At 37.6% G+C, this 10231-nt stretch overlaps 1 pseudogene; it reads left to right on the top strand.

The window, feature by feature from the left end:
* Positions 1-6374: 6374 nt before the first annotated feature.
* LOC115499077 lies at positions 6375-7954 on the top strand (annotated as a pseudogene).
* The last annotated feature ends 2277 nt before the right edge of the window (positions 7955-10231 follow it).

Below are 10231 nucleotides of genomic sequence, written 5' to 3'. Positions count from 1 at the left end.
GGAAGAGCTAAAAATTATAAATCTCTATGAGCTGAATACCGGAGCCCCCAAATATATAAAACAATTACAAACATAAGCAACCTTATTGATCACAATGTGGTAATTGCAGGGGACTTTAATACCCCACTTACAGAAATGGATAGATCATCTAGACACACGGTCAATAAAGAAACAAGGGCCCTGAATGATACATTGGATCAGATGGACTTGACAGATATATTTAGAACTCTGCATCCCAAAGCAACAGAATATACTTTCTTCTTGAGTGCATATGGAACATTCTCCAAGATAGATCATATACTGGGTCACAAAACAGCCCTTCATAAGTATACAAGAATTGAGATCATACCATGCACACTTTCAGACCACAATGCGATGAAGCTTGAAATCAACCACAGGAAAAAGTCTGGAAAACCTCCAAAAGTATGGAGGTTAAAGAAAACCCTACTAACGAACGAGTGGGTCAACCAGGCAATTAGAGAAGAAATTAAAAAATATGTGGAAACAAACGAAAATGAAAATACAAGAATCCAAACGCTTTGGGATGCAGCAAAGGCAGTCCTGAGAGGAAAATACATTGCAATCCAGGCTTATCTCAAGAAACAAGAAAAATCCCAAATACAAAATCTAACAGCACACCTAAAGGAAATAGAAGCAGAACAGCAAAGACACCCCAAACCCAGCAGAGGAAGAGAAATAATAAAGATCAGAGCAGAAATAAACAATATAGAATCTAAAAAACCTGTAGAGCAGATCAACGAAACCAAGAGTTGGTTTTTTGAAAAAATAAACAAAATTGATAAACCTCTAACCAGGCTTCTCAAAGAGAAAAGGGAGATGACCCAAATAGATAAAATCATGAATGAAAATGGAATTATTACAACCAATCCCTCAGAAATACAAGCAATTATCAGGGAATAGTATGAAAAACTATATGCCAACAAACTGGCCAACCTGGAAGAAATGGACAAATTCCTAAACACCCACACACTTCCAAAACTCAAACTGGAGGAAATAGAAAGCTTGAACAGACTCATAACCAGCCAAGAAATTGAATCAGTCATCAAAAATCTCCCAACAAATAAGAGTCCAGGACCAGATGGCTTCCCAGGGGAGTTCTACCAGACGTTTAAAGCAGAAATAATACCTATCCTTCTCAAGCTATTCCAAAAAATAGAAAGGGAAGAAAAACTTCCAGACTCATTCTATGAAGCCAGTATTACTTTGATTCCTAAACCAGACAGAAACCCAGTAAAAAAAGAGAACTACAGGCCAATATCCCTGATGAATATGGATGCAAAAATTCTCAATAAGATACTAGAAAATCAAATTCAACAGCATATAAAAAGAATTATTCACCATGATCAAGTGGGATGCAGGGCTGATTCAACATTCGCAAATCAATCAAAGTGATACATCACATTAATAAAAGAAAAGATAAGAACCATATGATCCCATCAATCAATGCAGAAAAAGCATTTGACAAAATTCAGCATCCTTTCTTAATAAAACCCCTTAAGAAAGTCGGGATAGAAGGAACATACTTAAAGATCATAAAAGCCATTTATGAAAAGCCCACAACTAATAACATCCTCAATGGAGAAAAACTGAGAGCATTTTCCCTGAGATCAGGAACATGACAGGGATGCCCACTCTCACCGCTGTTGCTTAACATAGTGTTGGAAGTTCTAGCATCAGCAATGAGATAACAAAAGGAAATCAGAGGCATCAAAATTGGCAAAGATGAAGTTAAGCTTTCACTTTTTGCAGATGACATGATATTGTACATGGAAAATCCAATAGACTCCACCAAAAGTGTTTTAGGACTGATATATGAATTCAGCAAAGTTGCAGGATACAAAATCAATGTACAGAAATCAGTTGCATTCTTATACACTAATAATGAAGCAACAGAAAGACAAATAAAGAAACTGATCCCATTCACAAATGCACCAAGCATAAAATACCTAGGAATAAATCTAACCAAAGATGTAAAAGATCTGTATGCTGAAAACTATAGAAAGCTTATGAAGGAAATTGAAGAAGATATATAGAAATGGAAAAACATTCCGTGCTCATGGGTTGGAAGAATAAATATTGTCAAAATGTCAATACTACCCAAAGCTATCTACACATTCAATGCAATCCCAATCAAAATTGCACCAGCATTCTTCTCAAAGCTAGAACAAGCAATCATAAAATGTGTATGGAACCACAAAAGACCCCGAATAGTCAAAGTAATATGGAAGAAGAAGACCAAAGAGGGAGGCATCACAATCCCAAACTTTCACCTCTACTCCAAAGCTGTTATCATCAAGACAGCATGGTATTGGCACAAAAATAGACACATAGACCAATGGAATAGAATAGAGACTCCAGAATTGTACCCACAGAAGTATAGCCAATTAATCTCTGACAAAGCAGGAAAGAATATCCAATGGAAAAAGACAGTCTCTTTAACAAATGGTGCTGGAGAACTGGACAGCAACATGCAGAAGGTTGAAAGTAGATCACTTTCTCACACCATTCACAAAAATAAACTCAAAATGGATAAAGAACCATCAAAACCCTAGAGGAGAAAACAGGAAAAGACCTCTCTGACCTCAGCTGTAGCAATTTCTTACTTGACACATCCCCAAAGGCAAGGGAATTAAAAGCAAAAATGAACTATTGGGACCTCATGAAGATAAAAAGCTTCTGCACAGCAAAGGAAACAATCAACAAAGGAGTTATAAGGACTCCTTTTTAGAAGTCCTTGTCTTCTAAAGAAGACATCTGGATGGCCAACAGGCACATGAAAAGATGCTCAATGTCGCTCTTCATGAGGGAAATACAAATCAAAACCACACTCAGATATCACCTCACGCCAGTCAGAGTGGCCAAAATGAACAAATCAGGAGACTATAGATGCTGGAGAGGATGTGGAGAAACGGGAACCCTCTTGCACTGTTGGTGGGAATGCAAACTGGTGCAGCCACTCTGAAAACAGTGTGGATGTTCCTCAAAAAATTAAAAATAGACCTACCCTATGACCCAGCAGTAGCACTGCTAGGAATTTACCCAAGGGATATAGGAGTGCTGATGCATAGGGTCACTTGTACCCCAATGTTTATAGCAGCACTCTCAACAATAGCCAAATTGTGGAAAGAGCATAAATGTCCATCAACTGATGAATGGATAAAGAAACTGTGGTTTATATACGCAATGGAGTACTATGTGGCAATGAGAAAGAATGAAATATGGCCCTCCCTAGCAACATGGATGGAACTGGAGAGTGTGATGCTAAGTGAAATAAGCCATACAGAGAAAGACAGATACCATATGTGTTCACTCTTATGTGGATCCTGAGAAACTTAACAGAAACCCATGGGAGAGGGGAAGGAAAAAAAAAAAAGAGGTTAGAGTGAGAGAGAGCCAAAATATAAGAGACTCTTAAAAACTGAGAACAAACTGAGGACTGATGGGAGGTGGGAGGGAAGGGAGGGTGGGTGAAGGGTATTGAGGAGTGCACCTGTTGGGATGAGCACTAGGTGTTGTATGGAAACCAGTTTGACAATAAATTTCATATACTGAAAAAAAAAACAGATTGCATTTAAGTTAGCCACATTTAACAACCATTAGGCTATTAGATGACTTCTAATAGCAGAATGGAAGCAAGACCGCAGGAAGATAATATTTTAAATACATAGTTTGAGATAATTGCCAACCACAAGTTTCAAACACAGCAAAAAATAGTATTCAAGAATGGATGTGAAAAAATGGTATTTCTAGATAAACAAATTCTGGTAAGATCCACCGTCAGAAAACCTGTCATAAAATGAATCTTTCGAACTTGCTTCAGGAAGAAGAAAAATCATCTCAGTTGTCAGTTTGGAGATGCAGAAAGGAATGGAGAGCAACAGAAATAAGCAACTTTACTTTCACCAAGATACTCAGATTCTGGGCCATAAGACATACTTCAACAAACTTAAAATAATTGGAATCATACAATGTCTGCTCTCAGACCACAGTGGAATTTAACTAGAAAACAGTAACAGAAAAATGGAAAGTCCCCAAATATGTGGAGAATAAATAACATGATACTAAAGTAAGACATGGTCAACAAAGCAATCAAAAGAGAAATTTTAAAATATTTTGAACAAAATGAAAATTGAAAGTACAACTTATTAATATATTTGGGATTCAGTGAAAGCAATAGTTAGAGGGAAGTTTACAGCACTGAACACATATATCAGAAAAAAAAAGATATAAAATCAGTATCTATATTCCCCTTAAGAAACTAGAAAAAGAAAAGCAAGCTAAATCCAAAGTAAGCAGAAGAAAATAAGTAATAACAACAGAATCACTGAAATTTAAACAGGAAATCAATAGAGAAAAATCAGTGAAACTAAAACCCACTTCTTTGAAATGATCAATAAAATTGACAAGCCTCTGGCCAGACGAACAAAGAAAAAAAGTACACAAATTGTTAAGATCATAAATGAAAGAGAGGCCATTACTACAGGTCCCATGGACATTAAGAGGATGATCAAGGAATACTACGAACATTATACCCACAAATACCCTATATCCACTGATGTAATAACCTACATAAATGGACAAATTCTTTGAAAAGTACAATCTGCCAAAACTCTTATAAGAAATAGACAACTGGGGAGTGCTTGGTTGGCTCAGTCAGTTAAGCTTCTGTCTTCAGCTCAGGTCATGATCTCCAGGGTTGTGAGTTCGAGCCCTGTGTCAGGCTCTGTGCTGATAGCTCAGAGCCTGGAAACTGCTTCATGTTTTGTCTCCATCTCTCTCTGCCCTTCCCCCACTCACATTCTGTCTCTCTGTCAAAAATAAATAAACATCAAAAAATTAAAAAAAAAAGAAAAAGAAACAGACACCTGGAATAGGCCTATATCTTAAAGATATTGACTCAATAATTAATAACCTTCCAAAACAGAAGGTACTAGGCCCAAATGAGTTCAGTATTAAATTTTATCAAGGATTCAAGGGAAAAAAATATACGAATTTTCTACTATTTCTTTCAGAAGATAGAAGAAGAAGGACTATTTCCTAACTCATTCTATGAAGCCAGTATTAACTTAATACCAAAATCAAAGATATTAAAAAAATCAAATCAATATTACTCCTGAAAATAGATGCAAATATCCTTAAGAAAATAGCAGTGATGGGGCGCCTGGGTGGCGCAGTCGGTTAAGCGTCCGACTTCAGCCAGGTCACGATCTCGCGGTCCGTGAGTTCGAGCCCCGCGTCAGGCTCTGGGCTGATGGCTCGGAGCCTGGAGCCTGTTTCCGATTCTGTGTCTCCCTCTCTCTCTGCCCGTCCTCCGTTCATGCTCTGTCTCTCTCTGTCCCAAAAATAAATAAACGTTGAAAAAAAAAATTAAAAAAAAAAAGAAAATAGCAGTGAGTTGAATCTAACAATGTATATGAAGAATTATACAACATGACCCAAGTGGAATTTATGACAAGTTTGTAAGGCTTGTTCAACATTTGAAAACCCTTTAATGGATTCATCACACCAACAGGCTAAAAAACAAAACTCACATAATCATATCAATAGATGCAGAAAAGGCATTTGCCAAACATAACACCCATTCACAATAAAAAAACCCCAGTAAAGTAGGAATAGCAACGAACTTCTTCACACTGAAAAAGAATATCTAAAAAGCATATAGCTAACATCATAACTAATGGTGAGAAACTTGAAGCTTTCTCACTAAGATCAGGAACAAAGCAAGGATGCCTCTGGTCACTACTGTTTTTTAACATCACACCTTGCATTAGCAAGGACATTAGCATCCCCCAAAATTCAAATACTTAGGTACAAATCTAACAAAATGTATACAAAATATGCATGATGAAAATTACAAAACTCTTATGAATGCAAAAAAAAAAAAAAAACCTAAATAAATGGAGAGATACTCCATGTTCAAGAATATGAAGGCTCAATACTGTCAAAATGTCAGTTCTTCCCAACTGATCTCTAGATTCAATGCGGTCCCCATCAAAATCCCAGCAAGTTATTCTGTGGATATTGACTAACTTTGAGGCAAAAGACCCAGAATATTCAACACAATATTGGAGATGAACAAAGTTGGAAGATTGGCCCTACCCACCTTCAAGACTTGTCTTAAAGCTACAGTAATCATGACAATGTGCTGTTGGCAAAATAATACACAAATAGATCAATGAAACCGATAAGAAAAACTAGAAATAGCCTCTCGTAAGTGATGAGCTTCTGTAGCACAGAGGTTTTTTGGGTCAGTGGAAATCATCTGTTTGAGACCATAATGGAGGATATATCTCATTATACTTTTGTCCAAATCCACAGAATGTACAACAACAAGAACAAGCTATAATGTCATAATGGACTTTGGATGTTTAGATGAGATGTCAATGTAGGTTCACCAATCAAAAAAAAAAAAAAAAAAGTACCATTCTGGTGGAGATGTTGATAATGAAGAAGGCAGTGAACTATTCTAAAAAACAAAACAAAACAAAAAAAACAAAAACAAAAAAACTCTTCATTTAAAAAAGTCATATATGTAAATATAAGTGAGCATTGGCTAACTGTCTGTAATGGTAATGCACTATAAGGTTTTACAAGGATTAGAATAAAAATAGGAAGATAGTATTTTAATTGAGGAGATGCATAAAACCAACAGTGTTTGTCCTCCATTCTGTTCCCTCAGATCCTTTTCCCCCCCATGTCTGTTAGCCTCCACTCTTGATTCCCTGAAATTCTTAGCCAAAAATTCTTCATCACTAGCGCATAAAAACCTATGTCCTTTCCACGGGTCAAAGTAAAGCTGAGGCACTGCTTACTTAACTCCAGAGTTACCAGGTGAGACTTTCCGCTTTCAGTTTCCTTGCTATTTCCAAAACATCTTTGCTGTTTCTCCTAAAGCCCTTCTTTAATATATTACCAACAGATGAAACCTAATCTTAAGATCTGCTTGTGTAGAAACCTACCAAAGATAGTTTTCATTTTAGATCTAATAGTTAAACTACTATCATGTTTATGAATGCATGGAAGGGAGTAAAATATCCAAAAAGCGTTAACTTTGATCAGTCAAGCTTGCATAGTATAACCTTCAGCCTATGACCAATTCATAGTAAAAGAGTGTATAACTTTCAAACTAAGTGGAAAAATTGAAAGAATAGTAAAAATAATCAAATCAAGAGAATGCAAGAAAGGGGAAGGAAGGAATCATAAAACAGGACAAATAAAAAGTGCATTGTAAGATGATAAATTTAAAATCAAATATAGCACTGGTTCCATTGTTAATCCTACAAACGATGTTAGAAAAAAAAAAAAAAAAAAAGCCAAACAATGGAGACAGCGGGCACTGGGTTACAACGTCTGCATGGCATCTTCAAGGCTCGCCTCCGATGCGAAGACAGTCATCGACAGGGCCCGGGCAGAGTGCCAGAGCCGTTATGTGAGCATGGACGACCTGGTCACCGTGGAGAACATCACCGGCTACATTGCCAGTCTGAGGCAGCTCAGGGCAAAGGGCGCAGGCTCTTTGGTATCTCTGCCCTGATTGTGAGTTTTGACTTAGACGGCATCCCCAGACTCTATCAGACTGACCCTTCGGGGAACGTACTGCGCCTGGAAAATCACTGCTATAGGCTGGGGTGCCATAGGTGAGAGGATTTCCACAGAAGAATTACACCCACCAAGCCATAGAGACAGAGGAGCTGACCTTTAAGCTGGTTATCAAGGTTCTCCTAGAACTGGTTCTGTCTGGCGGCAAAAACATTGAACTGGCTGTCCTGAGAGGAGATCAACCCCTCAAAATTTTAAATCCTGAGGAAATTGAGAAATATGTTGCTGAAATTGAAAAAGGGAAGAAAACGAAGGAAACCAAAGAAAGCATCATAATGACAAAATCTTGTTCCTGGTGTTTTTAAAATTCAGATCATGGGTATTTTCAAAATGACAGGTAGGCATTTCCTTTCCATTTATCTACTGTACAAATGTCCTGCAATAAACGCCCATATTTGTTAAAAAACAAAACAAAACAAAAAAGCAGATACATTGAAAACATTCTGTACTATTCCGTTCACATTCGATTCAAAAACAGTTGCACCTAAATCATAGTGTTTAGAGGTTTGTACTTAGATAGTAAAACTATAACAAAGGAAAGCAAGCGATCGCTTCTTGACTGAGGAAGAAATGCCAGCACAGTGATTTCCTTGAACAGGGAGGGAAGGATTTGTTATTTATAAGGAGGATAATGTTTGATGTCTAATTTTATGCGTTAACTTGACTGAGCTAAGGTGCCCAGTTGTTTGGTCAAACACTACTCCAAATGTTGTTGTGATGGTATTTTGTAGATGTGATCAATATTTACAATCAGGTGACTTTAAGTAAAGCAGATTACCTTCTGTAATGAGAGTGGATATGAACCAGTTGAAGGCCTTAAAAACAAAACTGAGGCTTCCTGGAGAAGAAAGATTTCTGCCTCGACATTGTAACATAGAAATCCTATCTGAGTTTTCAGAATTTTAGCCTGCCGTATGCATTTTGGACTGAAGTTTGCACCATCAACTCTTACCAGAATTTTCACCCTGTTGGCCAACCCCACAATATTCAAACTTGATGACTCTTACAGTTGCATGAACCAATTACTAAAACAAATCTCAATTTCAATCTTCCTACCTCCCTCTCTCTCACTGTTCCTCTCTGTCTGTGTGCATATGTACAAAGGCAGAGGAAGGAGTACACACACATGTGTGCACACAGGTACACACACACCCACACACACAGGAGAGACAAAGTGAGGCAGTAAGAGAGAGAGAGAGGAGAGAGAGAGAGAGGGAGATTCCTACCTCCATGTATCTATTTCGTGTTGCTTTAGTTTCTCTGGAGAATGCTGACTGATAAGAGGGCCTCTGAGTGGCTGGCTACATTTTATTTTTCACTGATATGATGGTTTACATGGGTGTTCTTTTTTTTAATAATTTACTTAGCGTTACATTTATGTTTAGGCCAGTTTCCTTACGTTTTTATATTTCACAATAGAAAGTGAAGCAAAAATAAATAAAAAGGAAAAAGAAGGGTGAGGGAACGCTTACCAAGGACTGTAAGATTTAAACTTCTGTGACAGAATGTCCAGTCTGCATACCACACTTCATCATGTGCCCACATTCGTATGTTAAACAGTGTCACAGCCCCATCAGGAGAAACCCGCCAGGCAGTCAAATATGCCAGTCCTAATATAATGAACTCCTCTTCTCTTCACCAGTGATGGTTACGTCTCTGCAGCCGTGCTTTTCTGTGTAGCTTTTACTCCACCTGGACTGAATCCGTGCTTCCTTAAACCTGAGGTAATTTCCCTTAGCTTCCTTTTCCCCAGAGGCGTGGACCAGTTTACAGAAGTGAATAAAATCATGGTTTCCAAAGACAGAGAGCTCAAGTCCCTTAGCCAGTGAAGAATCTGATTTAACCAAAACAAAGTGAAAAGACAATCGTTACAATAGCTTTGGCCTGTATAGAAATTTAGAGATTTACTAGCAGTTTAGCAAACACAACTCATTTCATTTTGAATCATTAGCATGTGAGCTTAGTATGATTGTCCTCATTTTATAGTTGAGGAAGCCAAAGTTCACGGATCTTAGTTTATGGCTCCCTGTCACTCAGCTGCCACCAGGAAAGAAGCCAACTGGATATGCAGGGCTTCTTTCTGATCTAGTTTGTTGCTGTGTATTGGGGGTGCTGTCTTCCAATGGAGCTAGGCTATTTGAAGGACTTTCTTGAAGCCTATGGTTCATAAGCAAGCTAAAAGCCCCCAATAGAGTGATGGTGTGTGGGAATTTACAGTTTCAAAGTGTTTTAAATTTATATTTTTAGCCAGTCATCAAAGTTTAGACATTGGTTTTAATATTGCATTGCTTGTGCATATATTGGAACTAAAGTTTTCCAGATGAAAGCACACAGGTTCAAAGAGATTGAGTGAATAGTCCAAGGGATAACTTGGGACTTAAACCTAGATCACTTGAATCAAAGCCTGTGCTTGGCCCACTATGTCATATTACCCCTAAATGATCATATTGTTAGAAATACCTTTCTAAATTTTGTAAGCCCTTCTGGAAATCATATTATTATGTTTACATGGTTACAGGGGTATTAATTGTATAAGCAGTGTGTGTGTATGTGTGTATATATGTGGGTGTGTTTGTGTGTGTGTGTGTGTGTATGTGTGTGTAATTTGGAT

Source organism: Lynx canadensis, chromosome D4 (assembly GCF_007474595.2).
Source record: "Lynx canadensis isolate LIC74 chromosome D4, mLynCan4.pri.v2, whole genome shotgun sequence".
Classification (NCBI taxonomy): domain Eukaryota; kingdom Metazoa; phylum Chordata; class Mammalia; order Carnivora; family Felidae; genus Lynx; species Lynx canadensis.
This window is presented reverse-complemented; position numbering and strand designations above follow the sequence as displayed.